This window comes from Salmo trutta, chromosome 4 (assembly GCF_901001165.1).
Source record: "Salmo trutta chromosome 4, fSalTru1.1, whole genome shotgun sequence".
NCBI lineage: Eukaryota > Metazoa > Chordata > Actinopteri > Salmoniformes > Salmonidae > Salmo > Salmo trutta.
The window spans coordinates 35,147,328-35,169,308 of record NC_042960.1 but is presented as its reverse complement, the minus strand read 5'-3'; the positions used below and the strand labels follow the sequence as shown (position 1 = coordinate 35,169,308).

The 21,981-nt window shown below is 44.2% G+C and overlaps 1 protein-coding gene across 6 annotated transcripts in view; it reads left to right on the top strand.

The window, feature by feature from the left end:
* The first annotated feature begins 780 nt into the window (after positions 1 to 780).
* Positions 781 to 21,981, top strand: part of LOC115192287 (exocyst complex component 2) — a 97,531-nt gene continuing 76,330 nt past the window's right edge. For all 6 annotated transcript variants that reach the window (XM_029750610.1, XM_029750606.1, XM_029750609.1 and 3 more), the window contains exon 1: positions 781 to 875. The gene's annotated coding sequence lies outside the window, so the exon portion shown is untranslated. The remainder of the gene's footprint in view (positions 876 to 21,981) is intronic.

The following is a 21,981-nucleotide window of genomic DNA, read 5'->3' as shown; positions in this document are numbered from 1 at the left end:
GCACCCATGTCCAGTCATGTGAAATCCATCGATTAGGGCATAATGAATTTATTGATATTGGACTGATTCCCTTATAGGAACTGTAACTCCGTAAAATATTTGAAGTTGTTGCGTTTATATTTTTGTTCAGTACACACACACACACACACACACACACACACACACACACAGTACACAAAATATTAGGAACACCTTACTAATTTTGATTTGCATCCCCTTTTTCCCTCAGAACAGCCTCAAATCGTCAGGGCATGGTTGTACAAGGTGTCAAAAGCTTTCCACAGGGATGCTAGACTAAGTTGACTCCAATGCTTCCCACAGTTGTGTTAAGTTCTTGATACACATGGGAAACTGTTGAGTGTGAAAAACCCAGCAGCATTGCAGATCTTGACACACTCAAACTGGTGCGCCTGGCACCTACTACCATCCCCTGTTCAAAGACACAAATATTTTGTCTTGCCCATTCACCCTCTGAATGGCACACATACACAATCCATGTCTCAAGGCTTAAAAATCCTCTTTAGCCTGTCTTCTCCCGTTCATCTACTCTGATTGAAGTTGATTTAACAGGTGACATCAATTAGGGATCATAGCATTCACCTGGTCAGTCTACATCATGGATAGAGCAGGTGTTTCTAATGTTTTGTACGCTCAGTAGTACAATGCATTTTAACTACAGTGTTTTGAGTAACTATCAACACCATACCAAATTGTGCTCACTCAACCCAGCTCCTGAGCTGATGGCTCTGATGCTCCGAGGGGGATGCAAAGTAGAGTGCGTGATGACATCATCACCGACTGGGCGTTGCAGGAAGTGGCAAACAAAGTTGATTTCTGAAAAGGTTAGCTGGAATTTTTCATTCAACAGCTGCATTGTAAGTTACCCTATGTTATCTATTTATTTCACAAAATATTGTGATTCAAATATGAAAGCGTTATTTTACCATTGGATTGGAGTCACGGTCTTAGTTCGTCTCACTTTGCAGAGATCTCCGATGATTGTTTACATTTCCGTTATCAAAGCTAGCCTGCTGGCTTGCATGCTACTAACGTTAGTCAGCTAACAGTTTCCAACTTCCAATTTACTGTTCATATCGTTACTATGTATGTTTGTCTGATGGTCTAAGTATGTGTATAGGGTAATTATATTGGTCTGGCAGCGAACGCACTTGAGAAATGTTTTTACTATTAGTTGCGCTAGCTAACTACAGCTAGCGCTGTCTGTGTCAACTGACATGTCCCCAAAAAACAACCTCGCTTGCTCACCTTTCTTGACATGCGCACAAGTATCGCATCAAAGGGTCATTGACCACGCAGAATCTACATTCCTATCTGGGACAGTCTTGCCAAAGACAATTACAAATTTAAAAACGATGTGGTTTTGCTTACTGCTTTCCTTGGTTTATTGGGTACTACAGTACTGTAGCGCAGGGCTAGGCCTGTGTAAGGCCAGTCTCATTAAATATATGCGGTGTTTATATGTGTAAATTTGACTACGCAGAGGCAGATGTAGAGGAGTTCTGTAGGATATAATGGAAACAATGGCCTGTCAAACTAATAGCTTTTGCCTCTTTTGTTTTGTTTGATTGATGGTAGCCGACTAAACTCAACTCCACAATAGGCAGTGGTGTAGTGCTATTTTTGTAGGTGAGGGATCGTAATAATAATTTAAAAAAATGATATCAAAGTTTCTACCAACATATTTAGCCAACTGAATAGCCAGCCTATTATTATAGAATATGCACAGAATGCATCCACCCATTGCGATGTCTGCCTATGCCATATTATCTAAAGAAAATTATAAATATAAAAATATTTCTAATACCCTCAAACACCAAGTTAGGCATCGGTTACCTTATTTCAAAATAGGTCATCATCACTGTCAGTTGTGAATGATAATTCTTCACGTTTTATCGGTGAAACGTCCAAGCTGCATCTCCATGCCAATCACTTGATTCATCTCAATCACTTTCATGGTAATATGCATTTAGATCTTCTTGAATAAGCACAGATGCTGTTAGCAAACTATTAGCCTTTCTTGTATATTGTTTTAATCAAAGCGTAAATCCTGCCTGGTTGTGCGCTCTGTTAAGTTTTGACGCATGATCGTTTTTTGGGGACTAATCAGCTTCAGCTAGCCATCCTAAAATCTCCTTAGAAATGAGGTGTTTTTGGTGTAACAGTAAACTTATAGGCCTATTACACTAATATTCGGTTATGTTTTGAGGAATGCAAATTAATTGTGTTCTTGCATTGATTCAGCTCTGATATAACTTTACTAAACATCACCATTGTGAGAAGTGATAATCTATTTGTAATAATAAGTGGTGAATATGACTATTAGGCGTAGGCAACAGATCTTGATGAGATGTAATTTTAAGCTATTGGCGTGCCCTTCATGGTGCTGAAAGGACAGTGCCAGGATCGCGCAATGATGTTAAAGAAGTTGAACCAACTTGTGGTGCTGAAGTATAGTTCAAGCTATCCATTTGGCCATTTGGCCAGTTCAGGAACCCAAACAATAATATTCAGTAGGTCTTTAGCCTAATAGGCCTACGACTATGAGGTATAGCTATTTGTAGGTTATAGCCTAATACAAATACATATACAGTAGCTTAATATAATTTTTACTTTGAGTAGGAATTTCATTGTATTGTGTAGCTTACATGCTTTATCATAAATAAACGTTAATTTGATTAGCTTGAACACATGGTTACAATATACCCTATTACATATTAAAAGAAAACAGAGGTGAACTATTAATTCATATAATTTAATTGCATAGATTAAACATGCTATTAAATCAATTTACCAAGTATTGAACATAAATAATAATTACTACGTAGAATAGCAGGAAATTAGTTTTAAAACATACATTAAATCAAGCTTTTGTTTTGGTGTATTCATGCATCTCAATACACTATAACCTAAATGCATTAATATCGCCAACTTGGCCCAAATAACAATTTTACAATTGCCAAGCTAGAATGGGCCCTGCGTCTCAACCAGTGGGGAACCGTCAGGGCCCTCTACGCCCTCAGAGGGCCTAAGGGTAGATGCAAATCTGTATATGTTTTTATATATTATAATTTGTCATTTTGTTTTCATTGTTTTAATCTTTTTTTGTCTTAATTGTAATGATCTTCCTATTGGATTTCTTCAGTTTGTGTTGGAAAAAGAAGGGTTAATATCCAAGAGAAAAAAATATCCAATCAGAATTTTTCTTTGGTAGTCTCTTGGTAGAAATAATCAAGCTGTGCTCAATGCTCATTGGCTAGGCCCTCAGACTTTGAATAGAAGGCACCAGCCAACGTTATTGTCATTGACTTCAATTAGAGCAGCATTTTGGAATGACCGTAGAATCAACCAATCACAAATTGTCTTCTAAAAGGTGGGACAGTTGTATGACGCCTCAAGGTCCTCTAGTGGGCCTAAGTATACGTCACTAATTCGGAGCCAATGGCGAGCCTTATCTTGTTTTCTCACGCTTGAGCCTAGCAATGAGTGTATGTAACGATGGCGATGGCAACTGCAGAGAGAGTAATCGAGGATTGTTAGCATTGCCCTTTTCAAGACTAACTTTTTTTTTTTCCCCAATTTCGTGGTATCCAATTGGCAGTAGTTACTGTCTTGTCTCATCACTGCAACTCCCGTACGGACTCGTGAGAGGCGAAGGCCATGCGTCCTCCGAAACACAACCCAACCAAGCCGCACTGCTTCTTGACACAACGCACATCCAACCCGGAAGCCAGCCGCACCAATGTGTCGGAGGAAACACCGTACACCTAGCGACCTGGTCAGCGTGCACTGCGCCCGGCCCGCCACAAGAGTTGCTAGTGCGTGATGAGACAAGGATATCCCTGCCGGCCAAACCCTCCCTAACCCGGACGACGCTGGGCCAATTGTGCATCGCCCCATGAGCCTCCCGGTCGCGGCCGGCTGCGGCAGAGCCTGGGCTCGAACTCAGAATCTCTGGTGGCACAGCTAGCACTGTCAAGACTAACTTTTAATGAAAAGTTAAATCTTGTATAGGCCGGGAGACCAACTCCTGCACTGCCTGATTTGGTGCAACGACAGTGCTTTTTTCGCAAATGCGCTTGTTAAATCACCCGTTTGGCGAAGTAGGCTGTGATTCAATGATAAATTAACAGGCACCGCATCGATTATATACAACGCAGGACAAGCTAGATAAACTAGTAATATCATCAACCATGTGTAGTTAACTAGTGATTATGTTAAGATTGATTGTTTTTTTATAAGATAAGTTTAATGCTAGCTAGCACCTTACCTTGGCTCCATGCTGCACTCACATAACAGGTAGTCAGCCTGCCACGCAGTCTCCTCTTGGAGTGCAATGTAATCGGCCATAATTGATGTCCAAAAATGCCGATTACCGATTTGTTATGAAAACTTGAAATCGGCCCGAATTAATCTGCCATTCCGATGAATCGGTCGACCTCTAGTGTGAATGCACGGCCAAAGTTGTGTTACGATGGCCTCTGGTATAAATGGAGTACAAGCCAAGGTGAAAGAAACTATCCCGCAAACTCTGTTCATTCATCGCTATGCGCACACTCTTAATCTGGTGATGTCACAAGGTGCTGGTAAACTAAAAGAATGCAATACTTTATTTTTCTCATCTTGGTGGCCTAGCAGCGTTTTTTCTCAAGATCTGTCAAACGAACAAAACTACTGGATGAAATATGCCAGTGGCGCCAACACGATGGAACTTCTCACGCTTAGTTTGCACTGTGTATGAAAAAAAAGGCGGAACTCTTTGAATACATAGTGGACCATCACGATGACTCTGATGAAGACGCCGTTCACAGCGCAGATGGATACATGACGCACCTGACAAGCTTCGAGTTCTGCTTCCTGCTGTCCACGTTCTACTCTATATTTGCATACTCCGACGTGCTGTTCGGAAAATTGCGGAACAGGGAGTTTGACGTGCAGTTCTGCTTGTCCAGGGTGGATGACTTCTGCAACACCATAGAGAGGGAAAAATGAAAATACGATTCCATCTACGAGGACACTGTGAGTGAAACCGGAGTTCTAAGGGGGCACAGGACACATATGCAAGGAGACGTTCGCGGGCAGTACCAACAGCTACACAGTGTGATCATCGACAACATTGTCACTCAGCTAAGAAACAGGTTCAATGACAATGAAAGGCTCATGTTCCTTGTCCTCCTGGACCCACAAAAGTTCCCAGTATATAGGGAAACGCCAAACTTTCCAAACGCTGCATTCTCAAGTCTCGAGGAAAGTTATGGCCCTGATTTTGATTTGCCGCTGCTTAAAAAAACCTCACCGTTGTGTACTCAATGTCTTACTTCGAGGGTAAGAGGCCGGCTCATCTGCTCCACTTTCTCCAGCAGAAGAGACTAATTGATAGTATGCACCAATTGTATCTGCTTACTTGTCAGCCCTGGCTTTGATCTCAATCGAAAAATAACTTATTTCGAATTTAAAATCAAAAGACAAGCTATCTGAACCTGCCATTGCCCATTTCATTAAGAAGGACAGGAGAATGGACTTCGTTTTTAACTGATCATCATAATGGGGAGTGGACTTTTAGTTTTCATCTACAGCTTGCTTTTTGTTGCTATCTCGTTCATATCATTTTGAATAGAATGTGTAAAATATTATTTAAACTTTAGATCACTGGTTGTGTGGTAAAAACAAAGGTAATGACGTTGCAATTGGAAGTACTGGGTACGTGACATTTTGTGTTGTGCATTTTTTTTATTGTTGCATGCTGGAGATAGATCATCGAATACAGCACAACTTTTTCTCTCTGACAGCATATACCGTCCGTGGTCTTGAAACAATGTGAGTAGTTGTGTGGTTGAATTTATTCCGCCACTATTTGAGTGACTGTTTCTGCAAATGTTTCTTTGAAACGACGAAACCGTATTGTCTTCTAACGTGGTTCCTGCTATTGATATTTGCAACCATTGTGTGCGTGTGCTGCTTCTGTGAACCGCAGCCGAGGCGTGGCTAAGGACCGTTTTGACTCTATCAAAGAATTGCCACTCCTACGTAGGTCTGCAAAAGAAAGGTCTCAAGTCATGCTTTGTATACACAGGCTTCCGAGTTCTCTATCTATATGTATGACGTCAGATCTTTCTCCGCAACTGAGGGCCAAGCTCCAATAGTCACGGTTCGCCACTGGTCTCAACCAATAGCCAATGTAGGCTAAATATCCCAAGCAAGGCTACAGCCACTTCCAGAGAGGGTTAGGCTCCTTGGGCTTTGCGGTGGTCACTCTGGTTTGGGTGTCCTCGGCAGAACGGTGTCGCCTTAACCAAGTGGTCACACATGGGTTCTGGATTCCACTATGCAGTGCACAGATGTAGCCTATAGTTCTTCATCATTCTCGCTACCGACAGAGAGAAGACGGAAGAAACAACAACTTACCTACCTCTAGGCATCTATACATATTTATTTGATTTGTCATTCTGTTGTTTTTCATGTAATGCTTGTGGTAATAACATTTCATTTATTTAGAATTTATCAGAATACATTTTCCAGAAATAGTATTCTCAAATTGGAACAAGTGAGGGAGCGCTGTTCCTCCGCGCTCTGGCAGCACAACACCTCTGACAATGGGTGCTGGTCTCGATCACTGCTGTATCCTTAGTAAACTGCTAATGCTCCATTTCTCAGTCTAACTGTGTGTGTTTCTGTGTGTTCCCCAAGCCTCCACCCCTACCTGTATGACAACTACAGAAGAATGTTGAGAATGTGAAATGATCATTATGAAAATGTTTGCCTGTATCAGAATATTGATAGGCTGAGCCCACAATGCACAAGGCCATTGGTCTTTTATTATGGCCAGTTACTGCAGGATTACACCCCATCAAAGAGAGAATGGCACCGGAGGGGATGACTGCCGTTTTACGGGTTCCTAACCAGTTGCGCTATTTTGTGTTTTTTTTTCCTCATTGTTTGTAACTTATTTTGTACATAATGTTGATGCTACCATCTCTTATGACCGAAAATAGATTCTGGATGGCAGAACAGCGATTTCTCACCTCGAACTGGACAAAGAGTTTTTCTTTAATAAGCCTTGACCTGAAGGATATAATGTTGCTCCCGGACAAGGCCCAAATCCCCTTCATTCGCATGAAGAAAAGAAGGAGATACAGGGGGCGCAGATCAGTGTGCCTTGTGAGAGTTTGTCGGCGAGTGGGTAACCCGCCTCTACCATCCGTTCTATTGGCCACCGTGCAATTGCTGGAGAATAAACTGGATGACTTCCGTTCGAGACTATCCTACCAATGGGACATTAAAAACTGTAATATCTTATGTTTCACCGAGTTGTGGCTGAAAAACGACACTGATAATATACAGTTGGTTGGGTTTTTCGTACATTGGCAGGACAGAACAGCTACGTCCAGGAAGATGAGGGTGGGGGTTTGTGTCTATTTGTCAATAATAGCTGGTGTGTAATGTCTAATATTAAGGTAGTCTCGAGGTATTGCTCACCTGAGGTAGTGTGGTCTACAGCTTATCTTACTCTATCTACCAAGAGTTTTCAGTTATATTTATCTTAGCCGTCTATTTACCACCACAAACCAATTCTGGCACTAAGACCGACCGCACTCAACGAGCTGTATAAGGCCATAAGCGAACAAGAAAATTCTCATTCAGAAGCGGTGCTCCTAGTGGCTGAGGACTTTAATGCAAACTTAAATCCGTTTGACCTCATTTCTACCAGTATGTCACATGTGCAACCAGAGGAAAAAAAACTCTAGACCACCTTTACTCCACACACAGAGATGCATACAAAGCTCTCCCTCAACCTCCATTTGGCAAATCTGACCATAATTCTATCTTCCTGCTTACAAGCAAAAACTAAAGCAGGAAGTACCAGTGACTCGCTCAATACGGAAGTGGTCAGATGACACGGATGCTACGCTACCGGACTATTTTTCTTGCACAGACTGAAATATGTTCAGTGATTCATCCAATGGCATTGAGGAGCTTCATCAATAAGTGCATCGATGATGTCGTCCCCACAGTGACCGTACATATTCCAACCAGAAGCCATGGATTAAAAGGCAACATCCGCACCGAGCTAAAGCCTAGAGCTGCTACTTTCAAGGAGCAGGAAACTAATCCGGACGCTTATAAGAAATCCCGCTATGCCCTCAGACGAACCATCAAACAGGCAAAGCGCCAATACAGGACTAAGATTGAATCCTACTACACAGGCTCTGATGCTGGTCGGATGTGGCAGGGCTTGCGAACTATTACGGACTACAAAGTGAAACCCAGCCGCGAGCTGTCCAGTGACGCGAGCCTACCAGACAGGCTAAATGCAAGTGTCTTCACTGACATTTTCAGTCTCTAATACCTACGTTTCAAACAGACCACCACCATAGTCCCTGTGCCCAAGAAAGCGAAGGTAACCTGCCTAAATGACTACCGCACCGTAGCACTCACGTCGGTAGCCATGAAGTGCTTTGAAAGGCTGGTCATGGCTCACATCAACACCATCATCCCGGAAACCCTAGACCCACTCCACTTCGCATACCGCCCCAACAGATGCACAGCTGACACAATCACACTCCACCCTGCCCTTTCCCACCTGGACAAAAGGAACACCTATATGAGAATGCTGTTCATGGACTACAGCTTAGCATTCAACACCATAGTGCCCACAAAGGTCGTCACTAGGCTAAGGATCCTGGGACTAAACACGTCCCTCTGCAACTGGATCCTGGACTTCCTTGCGGGCCGCCCCCAGGTGGTAAGGGTAGGCAACAACACGTCTGCCACGCTGATCCTCAACATGGGGGCCCCTCAGGTGCATGGTTAGTCCCTTCCTTTACGCCTTTTCCCCCTAAGGAGACTGAAATGGTTTGGCATTGGTCCCCAGATCCTCAAAGTTCTACAGCTGCACCATCGCGAGCATCCTGACCGGTTTCATCAGCGCTTGCTATGGCAACTGCTCGTTATCCGACCTAAGACGCTACAGAGGGTAGTGCGTACGGCCCAGTACATCACTGGGGCCAAGCTTCCTGCCATCCAGGACCTATATACTAGGCGATGTCAGAGGAAGGCACAACAAATTGTCAAACTCCAGTCTCTGCTAGCGCACGGCAAGCAGTACTGGAGTGCAAAGTCTAGGTCCAAAAGGCTCCTTAACAGCTTCTACCCCCAAGCCATAAGACTGCTGAACAATTACTCAAATGGCCACTCTGATTATTTGCATCTGTACAGTTCTTCCACAAAATTTGTTTTTGTAACATTTTCTGTGGAAATTGTTCAAATTTGTCTTTGTTCATACAGTTTTATGGTTTGTTAAACTTTTTAAATCAATGGTTTTTGTTTGGCATACATTTTAAAGTGAACTGAGTCTAAGCATCATTTTGTTACCATGGAATTGCACTACAGCAGCATGTTGCTGATAGAAGGTCAGTGTCTTGAAACTATACAGATCATTGTTACCTTAGTGCTTAAGTCTCCTTGGATACATTTTTTTGAATTGCTTTATCAGGCTTTTGATCTAAATGAGACTTTGCAATAGCCTACATTTTGTGTAAGCTTCTTGTATGATTTTTAATCTTAGATATCATCAACATGATGTAGGCCTAAGTGTTGCAGATAGGCAAGCGCTGTCTTAATTTATAATTTTTCGTGTCAGGTCAGTGTTGAGGGGGTCATGTTATTGGTAGAGGAACATTACCCCTACTGTGTTACCCTCAGAGGTGAAAGGTCAGAGCATAGATGTTGTTGGTGTGTGTGTCCTCAAATACTGCACACTGGTGTGCTGTTTCAGATGGAGCAGTGGGCAAAGAGAGAGAGTGACTGAACAGGCAGCTTTGAACCTTTCTTCTCTACGGCTTAAGGTATCACACACTTAATGAAACTTAAGCCCTCTGCTGTTATCACACCTAGGAATACAGTATGTTAAACAACAAGTGGAAAATTAAGACTAACAGTAATATAGGTACTACTCACTCTTTCCCCTCTCCGTGCTTTATTAAAGGATCTGTTATTCTTGCATTTTGTGTATGCCCTTATGGAATAATCACATGATTGTCAACCAACGCAGAGTAAATAGCCTACTATGCGACACGACGCTGCATGGCTGGCTATGTGAAACACGCAAAAGGAAATAAATGAATGTGTCAAAACAATAATTTGGCTAAGTTGTGGATTTCGACTCATCGTTACCACTTAGGCCTACATTAAATGGGATGTGCAAATTCACAAGCATCATGCTCTCTCTCTCCTCTGTGTAAAAAAAAAATTGACAGCGACGAGAGATCTGTATATAATGACAAAATGCTAACGTGTCTGTCCTGACAATGGGAGTCGTTGTCACAAAAGGCGGGAAGGCAGTTGACAGGTTTAAATCCAAAAATAAGCCCATAGAAACGCGTTGGGCTTATTTTGGATTTTTTGCTGTAATTCGCTCACTGTCATCACTCACTTTGACTGACAGGCGCCTATTCCATCAATAGATCACTAGAAGATGCATATTATTCGTTCTAGCAGGAGAAGGCTCGACGGACTAGCAATTTGAAACTTTTTAAAGGAAAAGTAGTGAAGTAGAAAATGTAGCTGACTTAAAATGAGTCAGTAACCTCCTGATTAGCCGACAGCCAGCTTTAAGGGAAAACACTGGCTGTGACTGTAATGTTTTTTTTTAATTTTTTTTATCAACCTTGGTTGATTGCACTGACTGTAAGTTGCTAAGGACAAGGGCGCCTACTAAATGACCAACATTTATGTGAAAAATGAAAACTTGCAAAGAACGCTGGGTAATATGCCGCAGCATGGGTAATTCCAGTAATGTACTATAAATGTAGATTTTTGGTACTGTAAAATATATTATCCTAAAATGGATTACAGTAGCTGTACCGTGAAATACATTTCAGTAACTTACTGGCCAATTGCTGCCAGTAAGTTGCTGTACATTTTACAGGAAATATTTTACAGTGTGGGTGTGCAAGCCTATATCAATAAGGCCTACTGTATTATTTTTGAGGGATTCTTTAAATTACTTAAATTTTGTATTTCTTTATTAGTGATTACTGAACATTTTCTGCAGCTTTTTCCACCATGTGTGTATGATCATTGTGTGATTGACACACAGCATATCACAGGAAATTAGTGCTAAGCTGTCGCTGAGCCTCTCTCTGGTTGGAGCCTTGAAGACCCCTTGCCTCACCCCTGACTTCCACCCATCTCCCTGCGGGGGACACAGGGCTGTTTCCTGCCCTCTCTCTGGCTCTAATTGAAAATGTTGGGTGGCCCGGCCGGCCCCTGCTTGTTTGTTCTGGTGGAATGCAGTGGCGGGTTATATTTTTGTGGCACTTTCTCATCAGTGGTTTCTGCTTTAATTAAGGAAGGGTTTCCCAAACTCGGTCCTGCCCCCCCAAAGGTGCACGTTTTTGTTTTTTTTCCTAGCACTACACAGCTGATTAAAATAACCAACTCATCATCAAGCTTGGATTATTTGAATCAGCTATGTGGTGCTAGGGCAAAAACCAAAATGTGCCCCAGGACTGACATTGGGAAACCCTGCTATAGGGTTAGGCTAGGGTGGATTGAACCAGAGCGGTCACAGCGGGGTTGAAAGGTTGATGCGGGCAATGTTTTTGGAGTGGCACTTCTCTCTCACCCCTGTCGTCCCGCCTTTCCCACAGTGAGTACTTACTAAAGAATCCTTTAGTAAACTGTAGGATACTGTAGAATACTATACTACACACTGCCCGAGGGGCGCAGTGGTCTAAGGCACTGTCACTACAGTCCCTGGTTCGAATCCAGGCTGTTTCACCCGGCCGTGATTGGGAGTCCCATTGGGCGGCGCACAGTTGGCCCCGCGTCGTCTGTAAATAAGAATTTGTTCTTAACTGACTTGCCTGTTAAATAAAACATGTGCGTATACCCTGCCCATTTTCCTCCCCCATATCGCAATTTCTGCCACCCATAAGTGAGAAACCATACATTCTAAGTATAGCCCATATATTGTGCTCCCTACAGGTTATAGATGATACCCCAGTCCTACCTACAGATTATGGAAAATGTGTTATTTTGGTATGTCTCCAGTAGGTTTCCAGAAGGAAAAAGCCTCCAATTCTCTGTCAAATATAATAGAACAGAAACACTATGGTAAATACTACAGTCATGTCTGAAAAAGACTACAGTAAATATACTGCAGTATACTAGAGTAAATATTACAGTACACTACATTCCGCAAGAACATTCAACATGAATTACTATAGTATGTACCACAGTTTTATTTTAGTACAGTATTTTTACTACAGCGTCTAGTGTTAGAGCAATTACATGCTGCAGTAACTGTTCCCATAGACTTGTAGTCATTCAGCCAATGACTATCTATTTTAAAGCACTTCTTGGCTCAAATCAAAGTTTATTTGCCACATGCACCGAATACAACAGGTGTAGACCTTACGGTGAAATGCTTACTTACAAGGCCTTAACCAACAATGCAGTTCAAGAAATAGAGTTAAAGAAAATATTTACTAGATAAACTCAAGTAAAAAGTAACACAATAATATAACAATAATGAGGCAATATACAGAGGATACCGATACCGAGTCAATGTGCGGGGGTACAGGTTAGTCATGGTAATTTGTACATGTAGGTAGGGGTAAAGTGACTATGCATAGATAATAAACAGCGAGTAGCAGCAGTTTAAAAACAAAGGGGTGGGGGGTGTCAATGTAAGTAGTCTGGGTGGCCATTTGATCTGTTGTTCAACAGTCTTATGGCTTGGTGGTAGAAGCTGTTAAGGAGCCTTTTGGACCTAGACTTGGTGCTCTGGTACCGCTTGCCACTCTGGTACCGCTTGTGCTAGCAGAGAGAACAGTCTATGACTTGGGTGACTGGAGTCTTTGACAATTTTTTTGGGCCTTCCTCAGACACTGCCTGGTAGAGAGGTCCTGGATGGCAGGAAGCTTGGCCCATGTGATGTACTGGGCCGTACGCACTACCCTCTGTAGTGCCTTGCGGTCGGAGGCCGAGCAGTTGCCATACCAGGCAGTGATGCAACCAGTCAGGATGCTCTCGATGGTGCAGCTGTATACGTTTTTGAGGATCTGAGGACCCATGAATTGGAGTGGGTCTAGGGTTTCCGGGATGATGGTGTTGATGTGAGCCATGACCAGCTTTTCAAAGCACTTCATGGTGGCTACCGACGGTAGTCATTTAGGCAGGTTACCTTTGTTTTCTTGGGCACAGGAACTATGGTGGTCTGATTGGTAACATGTAGGTATTACAGACTCGGTCTGGGAGAGGTTGAAAATGTAATTGAAGACACTTGCCAGTTGGTCCACGCATGCTCTGAGTACACATCCTGGTAATCGGTCCCTAGTCCTTGTTCCCAGTTCTCACGCTCATCATGAGCCATGTATGTAAATATTAGTTACTGTACTTGTGACACGGCATTACCAAGGTTTAAACCCTGACTCCCCGTGGAATCTCATTCTATGGCTGTCTCCACATCCTAAGCCCTCTATAAACATCAGCCTGCATTCATGCGCCCACATTTGAAATTCGGTTTATTTTGCCAGGATTCTGAGAGGAGAAGTTAGATCTTAAAAGTCCAATTTGAGACCAACAAACAGAGAACCGGCCAAAGGACAACAAACGGGAGAAGAGAGTGAGACAGAGGGGATAGAGAGAACTAAACCCGGATGCCGGACCCCTTATTTCTCCATTCTGGACCTCTCCTGGACCTTTTCACTGTACTGTGTTGGGATTGGTTACTCTCTTACTGTCCTGTATTAGTGTTGGCTGAGAAGTGCTGACTGGCCAATGGATTTGACAACTAATAATTTTTTGCATTGGATATATATCTACCATATCATATGGAGACTGAAACATAAACATTTTACCTTATCATAAGTAGACATAATTGCAAAGGATTAGTTATGAATTGAACTTTAATTAAATGAGTTGACTCTTCACATGGGATGATTTCACTGAACAAAATAAAGGCAATATTAAATGATCCCCAATGATCCATTGCATCTCCCAAAAACGTTTTCAACATACATCTGTGAAATGATAGTCTAGAAACTAAAGCTTTGGTTGTCTTCCTCTCAGGCTTCCATGTCTTCTCCGTGGACCTATTTAATGTCCACCTCTTGAACATCAGACTCTGAGGCCTCATCTTTACTGTCACTTTCCAACCTTGTTGAGGATGGCTTGTTGTACGGCTCAAAAAAACTCAAATTTGCCCGGATGGCCACCAATTTTTGTATTGGTCAGCCTGTTGCGTGCTTTGGTTTGTGTGTTCCCAAACAAGGACCAGTTGCACTCTGAGGCGGCTGATGTTGGTGGGATTTGGAGGATGTTGGAGGCGACAGGGGAAAGAGCCTCAGATCCACAAAGTCCCTTCCACCAGGTGGCTGATGAGATATGTTGGTACGACTTTACATCTCCATCCCAAAGCCCTTGCTTGGAAGTGTACTTCGCCAGACTGCCAAGAACCGTGCCCTCAACCAGGCCAAGGTGGCGAGACGGTAGTGATGACACCATAGGCCTTGTTGATCTCTGCACCAGACAGGATGCACTTGCCAGCATACTTGGGGTCCAACATGTACGCTGCGGCGTGTATGGGCTTCAGGCAGAAGTCTTCACGCTTTTTGATGTATTTCAGAACTGCAGTTTCCTCTGCTTGGAGCAACAGTGAAGTGGGCAGGGCAGTACGGATTTCTTCTCTTACGTCTGCAAGCGGAGTCTGAACATCAGACAGGATGGCGCTGTCTCCCTCAATCCGTGCAATGGCTACTGCTATATGCTTACCGCTCTCTCCCAAAATGCATCATCCAGGAGGATCCTCTTGATGGGGCTGTCCATATTGGCAGACTGGGACATGGCCATTTCTTGGATAGACTCCTTCCCCTCCAGGAGACTGTCAAACATGATGACAACACCAGCCCAAGGTGTTGCTGGGCAGCTTCAATGTGGTGCTATTCTTTTTCTCACTTTGCTTGGTGAGGTAGATTGCTGCTATAACTTGATGACCCTTCACATATCTAACATTTACATTTACATTTAAGTCATTTAGCAGACGCTCTTATCCAGAGCGACTTACAAATTGGTGCATTCACCTTATGATATCCAGTGGAACAACCACTTTACAATAGTGCATCTAAATCTTTTGGGGGGGTTAGAAGGATTACTTTATCCTATCCCAGGTATTCCTTAAAGAGGTGGGGTTTCAGGTGTCTCCGGAAGGTGGTGATTGACTCCGCTGTCCTGGCGTCGTGAGGGAGCTTGTTCCACCATTGGGGTGCCAGAGCAGCGAACAGTTTTGACTGGGCTGAGCGGGAACTGTGCTTCCTCAGAGGTAGGGAGGCGAGCAGGCCAGAGGTGGATGAACGCAGTGCCCTTGTTTGGGTGTAGGGCCTGATCAGAGCCTGAAGGTACGGAGGTGCCGTTCCCCTCACAGCTCCGTAGGCAAGCACCATGGACTTGTAGCGGATGCGAGCTTCAACTGGAAGCCAGTGGAGAGAGCGGAGGAGCGGGTTGACGTGAGAGAACTTGGGAAGGTTGAACACCAGACGGGCTGCGGCGTTCTGGATGAGTTGTAGGGGTTTAATGGCACAGGCAGGGAGCCCAGCCAACAGCGAGTTGCAGTAATCCAGACGGGAGATGACAAGTGCCTGGACTAGGACCTGCGCCGCTTCCTGTGTGAGGCAGGGTCGTACTCTGCGAATGTTGTAGAGCATGAACCTACAGGATCGGGTCACCGCCTTGATGTTAGTGGAGAACGACAGGGTGTTGTCCAGGGTCACGCCAAGGTTCTTAGCACTCTGGGAGGAGGACACAAGGGAGTTGTCAACCGTGATGGTGAGATCATGGAATGGGCAGTCCTTCCCCGGGAGGAAGAGCAGCTCCGTCTTGCCGAGGTTCAGCTTGAGGTGGTGATCCGTCATCCACACTGATATGTCTGCCAGACATGCAGAGATGCGATTCGCCACCTGGTTATCAGAAGGGGGAAAGGAGAAGATTAATTGTGTGTCGTCTGCGTAGCAATGATAGGAGAGACCATGTGAGGATATGACCGAGCCAAGTGACTTGGTGTATAGTGAGAATAGGAGAGGGCCTAGAACAAAACCCTGGGGGACACCAGTGGTGAGAGCACGTGGTGCGGAGACAGATTCTCGCCACGCCACCTGGTAGGAGCGACCTGTCAGGTAGGACGCAATCCAAGCGTGGGCCGCGCCGGAGATGCCCAGCTCGGAGAGGGTGGAGAGGAGGATCTGATGGTTCACAGTATCAAAGGCAGCAGATAGGTCTAGAAGGATGAGAGCAGAGGAGAGAGAGTTAGCTTTAGCAGTGCGGAGAGCCTCTGTGACACAGAGAAGAGCAGTCTCAGTTGAATGCCCAGTCTTGAAACCTGACTGATTAGGATCAAGAAGGTCATTCTGAGAGAGATAGCAGGAGAGCTGGCCAAGGACGGCACGTTCAAGAGTTTTGGAGAGAAAAGAAAAAAGGGATACTGGTCTGTAGTTGTTGATATCGGAGGGATCGAGTGTAGGTTTTTTGAGAAGGGGTGTAACTCTCGCTCTCTTGAAGACGGAAGGGACGTAGCCAGCGGTCAAGGATGAGTTGATGAGCGAGGTGAGGTAGGGGAGAAGGTCTCCGGAAATGGTCTGGAGAAGAGAGGAGGGGATAGGGTCAAGTGGGCAGGTTGTTGGGTGGCCGGCCGTCACGAGATGCGAGATTTCATCTGGAGAGAGAGGGGAGAAAGAGGTCAAAGCACAGGGTAGGGCAGTGTGAGCAGGACCAGCGGTGTCGTTTGGCTTAGCAAACGAGGATCGGATGTCATCAGCCTTCTTTTCAAAATGGTTGACGAAGTCATCCGCAGAGAGAGAGGAGGGAGGGGGAGGAGGATTCAGGAGGGAGGAGAAGGTAGCAAAGAGCTTCCTAGGGTTAGAGGCAGATGCTTGGAATTTAGAGTGGTAGAAAGTGGCTTTAGCAGCAGAGACAGAAGAGGAAAATGTAGAGAGGAGGGCGTGAAAGGATGCCAGGTCCGCAGGGAGGCGAGTTTTCCTCCATTTCCGCTCGGCTGCCCGGAGCCCTGTTCTGTGAGCTCGCAGTGAGTCGTCGAGCCACGGCGCAGGAGTGGAGGACCGAGCCGGCCTGGAGGATAGGGGACAGAGAATATCAAAGGATGCAGAAAGGGAGGAGAGGAGGGTTGAGGAGGCAGAATCAGGAGATAGGTTTGAGCAGAGGGAAGAGATGATAGGATGGAAGAGGAGAGAGAGAGCGAAGGTTGGGACGGCGCAATACCATCCGAGTAGGGGCAGAGTGAGAAGTGTTGGATGAGAGCGAGAGGGCAAAGGATACAAGGTAGTGGTCGGAGACTTGGAGGGGAGTTGCAATGAGATTAGTGGAAGAACAGCATCTAGTAAAGATGAGGTCAAGCGTATTGCCTGCCTTGTGAGTAGGGGGGGAAGGTGAGAGGGTGAGGTCAAAAGAGGAGAGGAGTGGAAAGAAGGAGGCAGAGAGGAATGAGTCAAAGGTAGATGTGGGGAGGTTAAAGTCACCCAGAACTGTGAGAGGTGAGCCATCCTCAGGGAAGGAACTTATCAAGGCATCAAGCTCATTGATGAACTCTCCAAGGGAACCTGGAGGGCGATAAATGATAAGGATGTTAAGCTTGAAAGGGCTGGTAACTGTGACCGCATGGAATTCAAATGAGGAGATAGACAGATGGGTCAGGGGAGAAAGAGAGAATGTCCACTTGGGAGAGATGAGGATTCCAGTGCCACCACCCCGCTGGCTCGATGCTCTAGGGGTATGCGAGAACACGTAGGCAGATGAGGAGAGAGCAGTAGGAGTAGCAGTGTTATCTGTGGTAATCCATGTTTCCGTCAGCGCCAGGAAGTCTAGGGACTGGAGGGTAGCATAGGCTGAGATGAACTCAGCCTTGTTGGCCGCAGACCGGCAGTTCCAGAGGCTGCCGGAGACCTGGAACTCCACGTGGGTCGTGCGCGCTGGGACCACCAGGTTAGAGTGGCAGCGGCCACGCGGTGTGAAGCGTTTGTATGGCCTGTGCAGAGGGGAGAGAACAGGGATAGACAGACACATAGTTGACAAGCTACAGAAGAGGCTACGCTAATGCAAAGGAGATTGGAATGACAAGAGGACTACACGTCTCGAATGTTCAGAAAGTTAAGCTTACGTTGCGAAAATCTTATTGACTAAAATGACAAATGCTAGCTAATGTAATAGTTTCTACAGTGCTGCTAGTCGGTAGAGGTTGGCTATTATACAAAAGCAACTTTGTAGCTAGCTAACATAACATAACACTAATCAAGACGTTCCTTTGTAATGTATTTCGTTTCTACAATGCTGCTCGTCGGTAATAGTTGGCTAGGTATGGAACAATGGCGTCGCGGGGGACGGAAATAGCTGGCTAGCTAACCTAGCTAACCTCGATAATTACTAAACTACACAATTATCAAGCTATGACAAAGACAGCTATGTAGCTAGCTAGCTAACACTGCACTAGTCAAATCGTTCTGTTGTAATGTATTAGTATCTACAGCGTTGCTAGTCGGTAACGGTTGGCTAGCTAGCGGTGTTGACTAGCTAGCAGCTAGCAGTGTTGACTATGTTAGGAGTACGAAAAAATAGCTGGCCTCGATAATTACTCTAATTACTCTAAACTACACAATTATCTTTGATAGCTAAGAAAAAATTGCTCAGATCAAACAAACCAAACCGTTGTAATGTAAAGAAGTGTAATATTACCTGTGGAGCGAAGCGAAGTGCGACTGCTCGCTCCGGACCGGAAGTGCTATTCTAACGATTTCTAACGATTTCCTTGGCTCTCCTGTAGAGTGTATCCATTGTTTTCAGTGCCATGATGTCCTTGAGGAGCAGATTCAATGCATGAGCAGCACAGCCAATGGGTGTGATGTGAGGGTAGGGCTCCTCCACGTTAGACCAAGCAGCCTTCATGTTTGCAGCATTGTCTCTCACCAATGCAAATACCTTCTATGGTCCAATGTCATTGATGACTGCCTTCAGCTTAACTGCAATGTAGAGACCGGTGTGTCTGTTGTCCCTTATGTCTGTGATCTTGTAGAATACTGGTTGAGGGGTGGAGATGAGGTAGTTAATTATTCCTTGCCCACGAACATTCGACCACCCATCAGAGATGATTGCAATACAGTCTGCTTTCTCTATGATTTGCTTGACCTTCACTTGAACTCTGTTGAACTCTGCATCTAGCAAATGAGTAGATAAAGAATGTCTGGCTTAGTTAAATGAAGGTTAAATAAAAAAAAAACATGGGACCAACACTTTACATGTTGACTTTATATTTTTGTTCAGTGTAAATAAAATGTGACCGACCGGCTCGATTTGGCCTTATTAGCAACATTTGAAATTGTGTTTTTTACATTGGATAAAAGTAGAGACTCAGAGCTAGAAAATGGTATATCATACACTACAGTTGAGGAACAATGGGAAAGTAATTCGCTATTGAAAGTTGATTAACTTGTAACCGCTCTTTTGAAAAATTGCCCTTGAATGTTTTGGTACCTACTGGAGAGCTCTTCTTTGTCTACACCATTCAGCATCCTTCACCACCTCTTAAGCCTTAGCCCCACCCATTTCTTTAAGGATTCACATGTGAGGCCAGGTGCTAAACAAAATGAGTACGGTATTGTACTAAACGACCAAAGATTTCAAGACTAAAGCCTGATTTATACTTCGTCTATTGACATATCTGTAGACAGTTTTCGTGGTGACATCATGAACATTCTATTGTCATCCGACATCAAACTTGTCGTTATGAAAAAGTATAAACACAAAAACGACAGGCTACATGACATCAGCAGCATGGTGCTCCAGAATAGCATAACGGGTGTATTTTAACACCAATAAACCCATCCGTTTAAAAATGAATTTAGTATATGTCAATCCAGCAAACCAGGCAACTAAAAGTTACTTTCTAAATAATGTTTTGGTTTGTTTCTAGCTTGTTAGATAGCTAGCTGACTAGCCAGTTCAAATAATGACCATGTCATAAGCTGACACTGCTGTAACTTTAGCTAATTTGTATTCATTATTACAGAAAAGTAAACTCACAATTTTATTATTTACAAGTTAATGGCGAGCTAATTACAGAAAATAGCTTATGGTTGTGTGTGATGAAAGCAGGGCACTCTACCGCAGAATTTTAGAACTTTGTCACGTGCACAGGATACAGAAGGTGTAAATGGTACAGTGAAATGGTTACTTGCATAGTAGAGTCTTTTGTTTAGACATGTAGCTAGCTAGCTAAACAATGAACCATAATCCCAACTCATAATGTTACTACCATGCATGAATCTGCTGGTAGCTAAAACTAACCAACTAGGTTCAATGTTAGCTAGCTAGCAAGCATTAGGCTATAACTAGCAATGCAAATAGCTCTGAGATACGAATAATATTCCTACACAGATCATACACGTAACTTTAGCTAGCTAGCTAACAGTACGCTTTAACTTGCAATAAAAACGACTTGTTGACAAAATTAGAAATGTATAATATCTGAAAATGTAGCTAGCTAGAATCTCTTACCCGAATACATAGATGAACACTTCTTCCTCTCTGTCACAGATGCCATGGTTGACCTTAGTTTGAAGATGTAACCCAGATACAGGTGTTTTATGCAACAGCCTTTTGTGTGGTCTCTTTTTGACTTCCTCCACATATTTGCAATCAAATGCCAGATTTTTCTCCTTAGCTGTCATACTCTGCTTCCACAAGACATCCCACTGATTTCAGAACTCCAGAAAGTGGAGAGCATCTTTAAAAAGAAAAATGTGTTAGAAATGATTACCTACAGATACTGAGCAGCTTATGTTGTAGACAGAAGTGTGCTACATGGCAGACCAATCCGAACTCATCTCTCAGCATGTCCAGCCCATCCATTATCTCAGCCAATCATGGATAGCGGGAAGGTTCCTTTCTTTTTCTGTGGCTAAACTAACTAGGCTCGTAATTTTAAAATGTTTATTTACAGATGGCATAAAAATTTGTTATTAAGGCACCTGAAAGTTCACATGTTCCAGAAGGCATTTCTGCCCCCCAAAAAACATTCAAATGCCTCTCCTGTGAAGTAGTGACGATCGACATACACCTAGTTTCCTGAAACGAGTCACAAATGTGCCAATGTATTAGCCTAGTTCAGTCTTCTGAACTTTAATTGATCACATTACTTTTCCTTTAATGCACAGATCCGACAGAGTGTAGCCTAACTGATGCTCTCTGTTAAACTATTGGCAGCATTCTCTCTGTCCCCTGCCAGTCTGCAACTGAGAGTCAGTTCAAAGCAGTCTGTATGAGTTCTGGTGTGAGTTTGGAGTGAGGAATGGTTTCTTAAATCGCTGGTCTGTCAGATCAGAGATCAGGGCCAGTCATACCAGGGCCATGATGTTTGGCCAGCTCTATGTATTCAGACTGAGGGTGCTCTTTGATGGAATCTGGTGTTTGTTTAATGTTGGGGACTGACTGGAGTGTTAGCGTGGGGTACTGGGAGAGGCTTAGTGGTAGCAGCACTGATGGGGAGGCAGGGGTGGCAGTGTGGGGGGCGGACGGATATGTCTGAAAGGGTCCCTTTGTGCCCCTAGCCCAGACCATAACACATAACACACACACACACTCAACCTAACCCCCTCTCACCTGTCAATCACTCCCACATGGGGAGCTGAGAAGAAGAGAACCAGCATAGAGCTCAGACCAGAGCAAAGGCGACCTCTACACTACCCATTATCTGGCTCAGAATGAGCAGGACAGTTATGTGTGTAACGTGAGCGAGTATCAGGATTTATTTTGAGGATTTGTTTGTAAACAGCCCAGTACTGTCTCCAGCAGGGATATCCCGCTGATAGCCAAGGGGGTGCCTCTCTGACCCTCCTCCACCCTCCTTAACCCCCCTCTACGCCACAGGTCCTCCTCACAGTGACTCATTCCTTCTGTAGC